The sequence below is a fragment of the Sus scrofa genome, chromosome 9 (genome assembly GCF_054392235.1).
Source record: "Sus scrofa isolate SSC_HxYL_T2T_F1_AM1 chromosome 9, Sscrofa_HxYL_maternal_Yorkshire_Landrace_v2.0, whole genome shotgun sequence".
NCBI lineage: Eukaryota > Metazoa > Chordata > Mammalia > Artiodactyla > Suidae > Sus > Sus scrofa.
The window spans coordinates 106,289,432-106,302,190 of NC_139391.1; the positions used below are offsets into that span (position 1 = coordinate 106,289,432).

The following is a 12,759-nucleotide window of genomic DNA, read 5'->3' on the forward strand; positions in this document are numbered from 1 at the left end:
ACTATGAAGATTCAAGACTAAAATGAGATCACTCTATAATCATGTCCCCAAACAGAAAAAAAACAAGAATATTATCCAAACCACAAAAAGTACTAAACTTCCCCCTGTGGCTAGGATAAGTGACTGCTGCTTCCTTAGCACTTTCTTATCTCTAGATATGAAATATTAAGAATCCCTTCCACTTCCTAGCAACATAGAATCTACAGCAAATTCTACTTCCTTGAACTGTTCCCTAAAGAATATAACATAAGCCCAAATTGTAGAATACATGAGATTCTTCATGGTTTCCCATGATGTGTATTCTCATTTCTGAGCCAATAAACCCAACTTTGTTCAATAGGTGTTCTCCTAGTGATCCTTGGTTGAAGGGAAATGACACAGAATGTCCTCCTTTACTTCCCAGGATCTGTAATACCCCCTAAATCTGATTTCTGATTTTTCAAGCCATAACACAGGAGAAATGTCAAACCTGCAGCCACTCTGCATGGTGCTATATGTGTCTGCTCTCAGGTAAAAATTCAGTAAAAATCCTGAAAAACTCACCTATTATTATTCTTTTTTTTTTTCTAGTGTCTAACTATGCTTTCTTTCCAGTGCCTTCACAAAGTCATTTATTATAGTTTGTCCAGAGTTTATAATTGTAATCTCTAGAAGGTTGTTCTGATATGAATTGCTTCTCGTTTATCGAAAATAGAAATTCATTTGTGTTGTTAGGAAACATCACTTTATATCAGTAATCTGTTCCTACGTTAGACAATTTTTTGTCATATCACAACTCAGTAGTGCACGTCTTACTGCACTGCCATGGGTAGGCATTTAGTTGTCACATGAATAAAGTAACCTAAATTCTGAAACTTTGGAAGGCCAAATAGGTCATTTAATGTGAGATTTGCTGAATTTTCACATCCTTATATTGGATAGAAATCAAAAGACTTGTCCAAGCTGTAAAATTCTAAGAGTTTGTCCATTTCTAGGTCTAATTTAGAAATAGTGTAAAATCATCATGTATGGAGACCAGTATAACAAGTATATTGAACTGAACCACAAATATGTTCGTAGAAAATAATATTGAAAAGATTTGTAGCCAGTGCTTTTGGGAATGATTTGTCACTGGAACAACAATGACATCTTGAAATTGAACATGATGTGAGCAGGACTTCCCATTGTGGCTCAGGGGAAACGAATCTGATTAGTATTCATGAGGTTGTAAGTTCTATCCCTGGCCTCACTCAGTGGGTTAAGGATCTGGCATTGCTGTGAGCTGTGGTGTAGAACACAGATGTGACTCAGATCTGACATTGCTGTGACTGTGGTATAGGCCAGTGGCTACAGCTCAGTTTCGACCCCTAGCCTGGGAACCTCCATGTGCTACAGTTTCCCAGACGAAAAAAAAAAAAGACAAAAAAAAAAAAAAAGGAGAAAGAACTTGGAGTTCCCATTAGGGTGCAGTGAAAATGAATCTGACTAGGAACCATGAGGTTGTGCTTTCGATCCCTGGCCTCGCTCAGTGGGCTAAGGATCTGGCATTGCTGTGAGCTGTGGTATAGGTCACAGACGTGACTTGGATCACGCATTGCTGTGACTGTGGTCTTAGGCCTACAGTGTAGCTCCGATTTAACCCCTAACCTGGGAACTTCCATATGCTGCGGGTGCGGCTCTAAAAAGACAAGACAAAAAAAAAAAAAAAAAAAAAAGGACTTGATGTGAGCATTGATTTTCTCAAAATTTTTCTGAAGCTTTGTGCTTAACTGATAGGTAGCAGGGAATAAGTCATTGTGTTATTTCTTATGGGGATCAAGGACTATAGAAGCACATTCTTTTTCTCTGTCATTTAAAGTCCAATATGTTTCTCCAATGGGATAGATTTGTCTGGATTCTGTCTAGAGAGACAAATCTTTAACATTATTTACTTTTAGAATTTCTCCTTGTGTAACTTATGAGTAACATACATCATTATTCATATAGACAAGACACAAGATTTAGGAATACTTTTGTGTCCCTGGCCATTGGATTATATTGATATGTTGTTAAATTTAAACGAGTTATTGTTTTTTATATCTGTCTTATGTCAGGGTAGAAATTTTTATAACCTTTTTTGAGAAGTGTGACCATCACCTTTGGTAAGGGCCAGAAGGTAAAACTACACCTGCCCTGGACTGTCAAACCCCCATTCCCAGGACTCCCCCGATCCCCTTAGCCTATTCCATATTTTTAACAGAGGATACATGACCTTCTACCATACTGCAGATTTATAGTGTATTTACTTATATATATTGTTTATGTTATGTTTATGTGTATTGTTTGACTCCTTCTAGAACATAGGGTCCACAATATACAAGGATATCTGCCTGGCTATTTCACTAAAGTTATTTGTGAGACTAGAGCAGTATTTGGCAAAGGTTCTTCTATATATGTTAAATGAGTAAATGAAAGGAAATAGTTGAAACCACATTTTCCCAGATTATTAATAAAGCTTTTTTACTTCTTAATTTGGAAGCAGCTGTAGGAAGTGTCCTTTTCCCCTTCCCCTCGCCTTTCCATTTAGAATATCTGCCATAGTCATCTACATAAAGCACAGCCCAGATCTTTTTTAATCTTTCCTCAAAAATTGTTCACATCTATCCAGTGTCTATAAAATGAAATCCAAATTCCCTAGCTTGGCATTTGAGGTCCTCTGCAATCTATCCTCCTGCCAACAACTTCATCAACCAACGCTCCCCTTCTGCTTCAGCACATCCGATGTGATCTTTGGGCTTGCTTTCTCATTGCCTCCTCTTAAATGTCTTTGTGCTGTGGCCTACCCTTGAGTACCTCATTTAAAATAGGAACCTCATTCCCCAGCCTCCCCACTCAACTTAATTTTTCTCCATTGCACTTATTACCCTCCAATATACTGTATATTTCACCTGCAGATTTCTTTTCTGTTTCTAACTGAGCATATAACCTCCTTGAGAGGAAAGCTTTGTGCCTATTGTAGCTTCCGTTTTAACACCAGTGATTAGAATAGGGCCCCACCGCCAGAGCTTGGACATCTTTTTCCCTCTGCTTAGATTTCCCTTCCCTGAAATCCATGTTTCTAAATTTTACTTCTCTGCCAAGGCCTTGTTTAAATGCCAGCTCTTCTGAACAACCCCCCTGCTCTCCTGAGCTCGGGTGAAGATAACCTCTTATCCTCTGAACAATGATAGCATTTAACCAGAAACCACTTTTACATCATTAAAAAATGTCTTATTGCTGTATTTTAGTTTTTTATGTGTATGTCTTATCTCTTCTACCACTGTTCCTTAAGAACACGTTTCATCACTAATTCATCTGTACAAATTCAATAGCACCTAGTTCTGTGTACATAGTAAATGCTTGATAAATATATGTTGAATAAATAGCCACCTGAATTTCCTTAGTACAGCACTTTCTACCCAAATATAGAAACAAGGTTTTGAATAATGCAAAACCCCTATGAAAAGGAATTTTGATTTTGAGCTTGATTATTTTGGGGAATTATGTCTTAAGCTCAATGAACTGAAAATATCCAATAAGGAAAAATGTATTTGTTATATTTGATTTCATATTCAGAACCTAGACTAAGTTTTATCATTGGCTTTTTCAATTCACAATCATTTCTTTTTTTCAAAGCATCTGTGCCTTGCAAACTGTTCACAAACTGATGCCCTGACAAGTTATCTGAAATACTTCGTAATAGAATTAAGAACAATGTAATTAAAGACATAAGGAACATGAAATTAATAACAAGCAATATATGTTTGCATTTACTATTATTTTAGTGTTTTATTCTTCCATAATATGTCTTGACATTTATCAATTACTTTATATTAAATAAGATTGGGAAGAATGCTAGGAAAAATCATTGTACTGAAAGCAAATTTGAGGAATGTCTTACTTTGCTTCTTTATTCTGGAAATACAGACAAAAGCCTCTATGACTGGATTATATTTAATTTCAAAGCCTTCTCTAATAGTCATTTTTCTTAGATCTGCTGTCAACTACCTTAAAAAAAGATTCCCTGACTTTATATAAATTTCCTTATTTGAAAAGTTCTCTACTCCTAACCCCTCACTATGGCCTTAAGGAGAGATGATTTTCATACTTGTTTCCTCCCCCTCGTCCTCCTGCATCTCCTCCCCATCCCTCCCCTGCCCCAGCTCCTTCTCCTCCTCCTCTTCTCCTTCTTCCCCCCTCCTTCTCCCTTCCTTCCCACTCTCTCCCTCCTCTTCTCCTCCTTCATTTCTTCTTCCTCCAGAAGAAGAGGAGGAGGAACAGGAGGTAGCAGAGAAGAAAGAGGAGGTAAATCTTCCTAAACCCTGGAGACAAAAGTATTTTTAAAGTCATCAAAGCTGGGGCTCACTCATCAAAGCAAATAATTAGTATATTCTATTTCTTGAAGCTAGTTAAAAGCTGATGTTAAAAGGAATTATAGGGGGCTCCCATTGTGGCTCAGTCAGTGGAAACGAACCCAGCTAGTATCCGTGAGGATCCGAGTTTGATCCCTAGCCTTGCTCATCGGGTTAAGGATCCAGAGTTGTGGTGTACGTTCCAGATGTGGCTTGGATCTGGAGTTGCTGTGGGGTAGGCCAGCAGCTGTAGCTCTGATTCGACCCCTAGCCTGAGAACTTTCATATGCCACAGACACTGCCCTATTTTTTTTTAATTTTAAAAAAGGAATTATAACTCTGATGGAATTATGCTCAAAGTCTCAAACGAATGTCTCTCAGAGAAATGATTGATATTGAGCACATACAGCACCATGAAATTCTAAAGTGTACCAGTTGAGTAGCCATATGGTGGTTTGCAGTAAAATGTACTATCCAAACTTTTTATGCTAAAACGTATAGTCTTGGCTGACAATAGGAGTCTATTCCTTTTCCACCTGTTCCCATTGTTGCTGAAAGCCTCTGGCAGGGAACCAGGCCCTCTACAAACTTCCAGTGACACATATTAATACTTTTTTCCTTCAGCTAGATGCCCAGCCTAGTTCAGCTACCACAGATGCAGCTATATTTAGAGCAGACCAAATCAACTAGTAAGATGAAAGTTGATATGATGGAGAGAGGCCCTGCCAGGCGGAGCAGTTCCTAGGATTGTGGACTCCTTGAGGATCTGTAGTAGGATATTTTACAAGCACAAAACTAGGTATCCCTAAATTGTCCCTTATAAGAGAATTTTTTAATCTTTTTATTTTATTTTATTTTTTATTTATTTTTTGTCTTTTTGCTATTTCTTGGGCCGCTTCTGCGGCATATGGAGGTTCCCAGGCTAGGGGTTGAATCAGAGCTGTAGCCACCGGCCTACGCCAGGGCCACAGCAACGCAGGATCCGAGCCGTGTCTGCAACCTACACCACAGCTCACGGCAACGCCGGATCATTAACCCACTGAGCAAGGGCAGGGACCGAACCCGCAACCTCATGGTTCCTAGTCGGATTCGTTAACCACTGCGCCACGACGGGAACTCCGAGAATGTTTTTTTTCTCTGGTTTAGTCCTCTTTTCCCTACTACTGTCTTGTTAATGTACTCACTATCTAAGGGTTTTTATTACCTCATCTGATTCCTATAATGTCTGGCATATAGTGGCATTCAATAAATATTTATTGAGTGTATGAATAAAGTTGAAGAAATGATTCAAATGATTAATTTTCTATACAACCCCTTCTTCTACTACTTTAGATCCAAACTCAATATCTGGTAGTAAAATGATAATATTTTCAGATTTAGTTCATGTCTTAGGGGATCACTATATGAATTCTCATTATTGAATTCTTTTAGAGAGAAGTCAGTAGTACCAGGTCAGGATTAGAAAGGTAGCTTTTTTTGTATTGTTACCACCTTGCAGGTGGTACAAGCCACATGCAAGCCATGAATATTCTTTTGAAAATTAATAAAAATGCTCAATTTAAGCACAGTGAACATTATCATCAACCTGATGCTGACATGACTGACTGTGAGGCTTATTTACATTTGGTATATTTCCTCTAATCTATCATTTGGACTCCCATTTTGTCATTTGGAAGGCCTAAGAAATTGATTAGTAGTCCTTAAACCATAATGACCAACAATGGCAAGATAAAACACAATGATATATGAGTCTTATTTTGTTTTTTATTGTAATCAGGAAAATTAGGTTGTTCCTTGACTGATTATAGTTTATCCAATTGCATCTTCTCTTTCATTTCTTAGTGAAAGTGAAGAGAAATGAGGGTGGATTGGGGAGGGGCAGAGAATTAATGTGCCTTATTTAAAACCAGAAAATCCTTAGAATAAATCAAAACCAAATATCTATATAGAACATTAAAAACCTATACTTTGGAACAACGTGCTTTAAAAACAAATCGAGGTGCTAGTGGCATAGAAGAAAATCCAAATGCAAATGAGGAAAAGACAGCTATAAAATGTAGGTTGGTTGGCTGCAGTTCTGCCCGTGAAGCACTAGCTGGCATTAGTGTGAAATTTAAATTCACTTCTGTGCTGGTGATTGCCTCTTTGGAACTCATTAAACATTCCTTGGCACCAAATTTTAGACTGAGTAAAGCCATAGAGCGTGATCCAGGCAGAAATTAACCTCAGGGTCTATATGCTCCTGTAACTGAGCAGCTAAGAAATTGATATTCTGTCCTGGAAGAAGATTCTCAGAAAGGGTGGAGCTTGGGGGAGGGAGTTTGATTCTCACAGCTGGATCTGAAGCCAATAGCATTGTGAGGCTTGACCTCATTAGAATTACTCCTCTTTGGGGCTAATCTTTTGAGCTTCATCATTTCAGTTTCTGCTTGAGAGCTAGCTCTTCAGAAACTTTAAGTGACAATGACAGTCTACAAAATTGCTCTTTGAGAACAATTAAACAAAGTCAGGAGGCATGTAATATTTTTAGCAGTGGGTAAAAGGGATCATTTAACTATGACAGAGAGAAGCTCATAGTCTTTAAAATTGTTTCGACAGATCTGATTGTTATGTGACAGTTTGGGGATGATGGTTGGTTTCTACAGGCTAGCTGAGCCCAGATGGTATATGGAGGAAATATTGCCAGTGTAACAGATGTGAACTTAGGAGCTACAAGGACTTACTCTGACAAGAAAGTATATTCTATCTGTTCAACAGGTAACTGCAGAAGGTATCCATTGAAAATTATTATGGAGTTCCCATCATGGCTCAGTGGGTTAAGAACACAGTATAGTGTCTGTGAGGATGCAGGTTTGATCCCTGGCCTCATTCAGTGGATTAAGGATTTGGAGTTGCTGCAAGCTGTGGTGTAGGCCTGCAGCTGTTGCTCCAATTCAGCTCCTAGCCTGAGAACTTGCATATGCCACAGGTGTGGCCATAAAAAGAAAAGAAAAAAAAAAAAAGAAAGTTATGTTAAATAACAGCAATAAAGTAGAGTAGGGAGAGTAAAACAATATTCAAAAAAATATAAAAAGTCTAGAATATCAAGCAAACAACTTTCAGGCCATCGAAGTAATGTTGGTAGTCACGTCTTGAAATAAGGGAGTTAGAAAGTGGTCATTAATAATGAAACTAAGATAGACAATAGGAGATATGAGTTAATTGGACATCTTGTTCTTATAAGCACCATTCTGGCTGATTATGATTAACTACCAATTCTGAGCCTTGAGTCATTAACTCTTAAGTATTCAAGGCTTAGGATCAGAATATTGAATGAGACACAAGTTACCAAATCCTTTGGAAAGAAAGTTTCTTTATGTCAAGATCAGCTATAGTCTGATTAATAAGAAAGAAAGTTTCTTTATGTCAAGATCAGCTATAGCCTAATTAATAGGAAACACGCACCTTTACTATTGAGATGTGTGGAGTATCTGTCGATAGGTTTCCCATATCGATGGTGCAGAGATAGTAGAGAATTGGGAACAGAAAGCTTGTCTCATCAGGAAAGTGCAGACAGTCCTCTCCTCCCACCTTTCGTCACTAGATCTTTTCACTAGCACTCAGGAGTGCATAGGCTTTGCTATTAAACAGGTAGTGGTTCAAATATGAATTCTAGCACTCAGCAGCCATGGCGATTTTGAATGGCCTTTACTCTACTTGAGTCTAATTTTACTTATAAACAAAATGGTACTGAAATAACAAATTAATCAGTTTGTTATGCAGCATGCATGAGAGAAAAAAAGAGCGTGGGGTAAAGCTCTGGAGTCAGAGAGTCTGGGTTTTAAACTTGGCTCAACTGCTTACAAGTTGGTTGACTTTGTACCTTTTTGCCTCCTGGCTAGAATATGGACAATATAAGTATCTTGCTCCTGACTGTTAGTGATGATTAAAAATGTTAATGTATGTTAAACACTGGAGTGGCCCTGGTACATGGAGCTATATTAGCTCCAGTTATCAGTATGAAAGTGCTTGGGAAAATACTTAACATGCTGTAAGTTCACAATGAAAAGAAGCCACAGTTATTAATGGTTTCTATGCAGAAGGACTATGCCTATATCACTAAATTGTTTTAAAGTTTTAACACCAGTTCATGTCTAAGTTTTTAAAAGTACAGGCACAAGCATTCTGTCCTTGCAAAATGCATACTAATACAGAGCATTGCCTAAAATAATAAATTTTATTCATTAAGCATAAATTCATAATGGAAGGTTTTTTTCTCTTTGCTTCATGAAATTTTACTCATGCAAAATTCCTAGCAGTCATAATTTCATACAAATCACAATGAAGAAAAATACCAAATTCATGGGAACACTATCTATGATAGGTAGAATCATTAGGTAATGAAGAAACTAATGCTATGTTTTAATATTTAAACATCTTAATTTGTATTATGGAAGATGAATCAGCCAGATTAACAAGAGAATTTGCAAATGCCACTAAATATGGGATGCCTGGTACATAACAATGAAGGCAAGAATTAACCTGTGTGGTAAGAATAAAGAGAGGAAATAAGACAATAAGATTCAAGTGGGAACTGAGATATTAAGCAAGGATGTGACCACTGTTCAAATAAGAGAATAGCTGCTGGTGAATAACAATATTTTCCCTTTAAAAAATTGGCATAGGAAATAATTTGACTCATTTGGAAAAAAATTCTGTAACAAAATGGAACATCAGTAGATTTTAAGACTTTTAAAAACATGTCTTGATTATTGTTTGTTCCCAGTCATGTTAAAATATGTACATAAAATGATGGCAATTTAAAAGAAAAAATAAGAACATTAAGCTTTGGCATTTCCTTCTTTCCTTCTTTCTTTACATGAAATGAAATAATTTTCTAATCTAAGTTAAAGAATGACCGTTATCTTTAAACTGGAAAAAAAAAAACAACAAACACTTGTACACAAAAAGCAGATAGATAAGAAAGATTGTATAATCAAAAAGGAAAGTAAGAGCTTCAGAGTTGCAAAGACTTTTCAGACAGAAGGAAAAAAAAAAATTGAATGGCAAGAAAATACTTCCCAGAAATTGTTCATCGGAATGGACCTGTTCAGCGTGGACATCAAAAACTGAAAGGCCAAAACCATTCTCATTTCTTTTAGAGGTGATGTCTTTTGAAAACTGAAATCAACTTATTCACCTGTGTGTTAAAAGTCTTTAGATAGATGGCCATACCCACATATAGGTGCTAGAATAGTTGTCCATTCATTGCTCATTTGTGTATTTACCACACATGTATCAGTGCTTACATGGGACAGGTATTATGTTAGGATTTATCACTGTGTTAGAGACACAAAGTTATATAATACATAGACTTGTTTTCAAGGAGATTACAATCTAGGTTGAAAGACAGATGTGCAAATATAAACAAAGAGTTGTTTCTTATGACTGGAGTAGTAGAAATGCAAGATGTAGTGCAGGCCTAGGAGAGGGAATAATTAACCCTTTCTGGAAGTATCAGGGAAGACATCCAAAAGAGGTGCTATTTGCCCTGAGTGTTGCAGAAAGACGGAAGTTCTTTTTTAGAGGTGTCTCATTCATATTAGAGAATTCATCATATAATTTAGTCAAATCATTTAGTGTTTATATAGTGCATTACAGATTGCAAAACACCTTTAGATGTTTTCTCACATGTAAAATACATTTTTTTTTAACACAGTAATGCCCTTTTCTGCACTTTGGTTTTAGCCTATAATTTTATGTCTTTATAGGTAGTAGAACTATATCTTAGACCTATATCCTTACAGTATTCTAGTAAAGGGGATGTTCCAGGTACTATTACTGTTATGAAAAATCATCCCCCAAATATAGTGATTTAAAATAAATAGTGATTTAAAATGATTTAATAGTCATTTTATTATATCTCATGATTTCTGTGGGTCAAGATTTAGAGAAAGACTTAGTTGGACAATTCAGACCTAGGGTGGCTCATGCAACTGCAGCCACGTGGTGACTGGAGCTAGAGTGGCAGGGGGTTGGAGCAGCTGGGAACTGGTTGGGCATCTCTCCATCTGTGTGTAATCTTGGAACTTCTAAGTGGTCAAGCCATATGGCTAGTCTAAGTTTCCTCATAGCATGGCTGCCTCAGGACAGTCAGGTTATTTACATGCTGACCCAAGGTCCCTTTCCCATGAAGTAGAAATTGAGTCGCTTTTTCCAACCATTACCTTGGAAGTTAGATTGCATCCCTTGAGCCACTATCTATTGATAACAAACAAGCTACAAACTTAAAGGGAAGGGAATTAAATGTAACCTCTTGATGGATGAAAGGCAAGATTCTAGAGGAACATCTGAGATATGAGACATATTTGGAAAATGCAGTCTTTACATCTTTATTCAAGCTTTGAGTAATAAACATAATCATTCTTCTTTAAGAGAGATGGCATGGGATCTTATCAGAAAATGATCCAGGCCAAGGGTTATTACTGAATTTTACTTACTGTTTATTAATTTGTTTTTTAAAATTTCGGTACCTGATGCTTTCTAATGAAACTAAGATCAAAACATGATAGGATAGATAAGAGAGATTTAATCTGGCAATGAGAAAGGACTTTCTGACAAAGGCCGTTGAATCTTGCAAATGTTTTCGACAGAAAACTGAAGAATCAATTTCTTTGAAGGTTTTAAAAATCAATGGTAGTGGAATTCCATGAGGCTGCTTGTGTCAGCATGGTCCCAGCTGGAGAAGAGAGATGGATTGAGTAACCTTTTTAGACCTCTGTCAGTGACATAATTGTTCCATATTCATTAACAAATAAAAGAGAGATTATCTGGATAACATTAGAAAGGTCTTTTGGTCAATGAAAGAGATTGTTTTATTTAATCTATTTATTAATAATTTATTCATTTATTTTGAGTTCTCTGTCACACAGAAAGCATTCCATCTTTTTACTTGTGCTTTTCACATCAGTGCAATTACTGCATATTTTTTTCAAGTCCTAATTACTATTGTTTCATCAGTAATTAGAAAGAAATTCTTTGTGAAAAGGTAAATTTTGAAATTCCTTGCTTGGCATGGCTGGCAAGATAGGTAACAAATTATAGGTAGTATTTTTGTGTGTAGAGTGTGTTGGTGCCAATATGTATGTATTACATAGAGAGCTTCAGTTATGCCAATTTTTTTGCTTCACCTGCATTTTTTTATTTAATTCTAAACAGTAGAAGTGCATAATTAGCATTCTTTTTTAGAGATGGTGGAGAGGAAGTATATAGAAGTGAAGTAATTATTTTTATGTCAAGAGGCAGATTTGAACCTAATTCTTCTAACACTGTAGGCTTACTAATTAACTATGTGCTATATTGTTTATTATTGAATGTCCATTGAATGAAATGCCATTCTTTTCTAAATTTAGACTATATTTGCATATATATGTATGCATATATATATGGAAATAAGATCACCGATGATTTGTAAATCAGAGTTCCTCCATATTGTTAATTTATAGGCCAGATGCTCTCTAATCTAGGTTGCAAAACCTTTTATGACCTGCCCCCTACCACTTTCTCAACATATTTTTTCTTTATACCTCCATAAGAGGCCCCTCCTTTAGCCAAAATGGGCAGTTCCTATAACCTTAAAAACTACTTCTTTTACATGAAATTGTCACCCTACTACCATTAAATTCTTCTTAATCTTTCAGTCCACTCAAAAGCTTCCTCTTCCATAAAACCTCTTAGATCACTTGAATTCTTAGACTTTACCTTCCCTGTGTTTTATGAAAAAAGTTGTCTTGTTACAATTGTTATTTATATACATAGATTTACCCTCAGTCAGGTTAGAAATTCCTGCATGGAAATGGCTACATTGCTTGCTTTTTTTCTACTTTCAAAACTTGGCCAGAATGCTACAAATTGTATTTTTTGCATGTTGGTTAAGTAGTCTGACTTCCTGTTAACTACTCTCAGTCCAAAGTGGGCAGCAATATTGCTGTGATTTATTTCCAAGACCTGTACTAGAGAATAACATTTATTCTCCTCAGGTTTGAGATATGATAATTATGATCTAGCTAAAAAAAACTTTTGGAGGCTTTTTTTTCTTCTTCTTTGACTATATTTCTTCTTCATTTGTACTTTTTAATAACTTTTGGATCTCATTTTATCAAATAAAGAGCATACTTAAATATACTTTGTTTAAAAATTAAGCAAAAAGAGTCTGATTTACTTAAATGATGGTTGATAATGATGCTGAAATTCTGAGCCAAAGTTCTGAGCATAGTTCCTTAGAAACCAGCTGGTTTTGTTCTTTTCTAGGGCCATGGATTGCATAACTAAAACTAATCAACCATCTCACATTTGTGTGCTGTTATTTACATGAGGTAGCCAAGCAGAGCAAGGGGTCTGTATTGATTTTAAGTATCAACCTTTTTCTTTT

The 12,759-nt window shown here is 36.3% G+C and overlaps 1 protein-coding gene and 1 long non-coding RNA gene across 34 annotated transcripts in view; both read left to right on the forward strand.

The window, feature by feature from the left end:
* The window catches only part of MAGI2 (membrane associated guanylate kinase, WW and PDZ domain containing 2), a 1,324,949-nt gene that overhangs the window by 630,797 nt on the left and 681,393 nt on the right, over positions 1-12,759 (forward strand). The gene's annotated exons all lie outside the window — the stretch shown is intronic.
* Positions 1,872-9,298, forward strand: LOC146400059 (uncharacterized). Its single transcript, XR_014816035.1, has 2 exons — positions 1,872-4,579; positions 5,271-9,298. It is a non-coding gene; the product is annotated as an uncharacterized LOC146400059 (long non-coding RNA).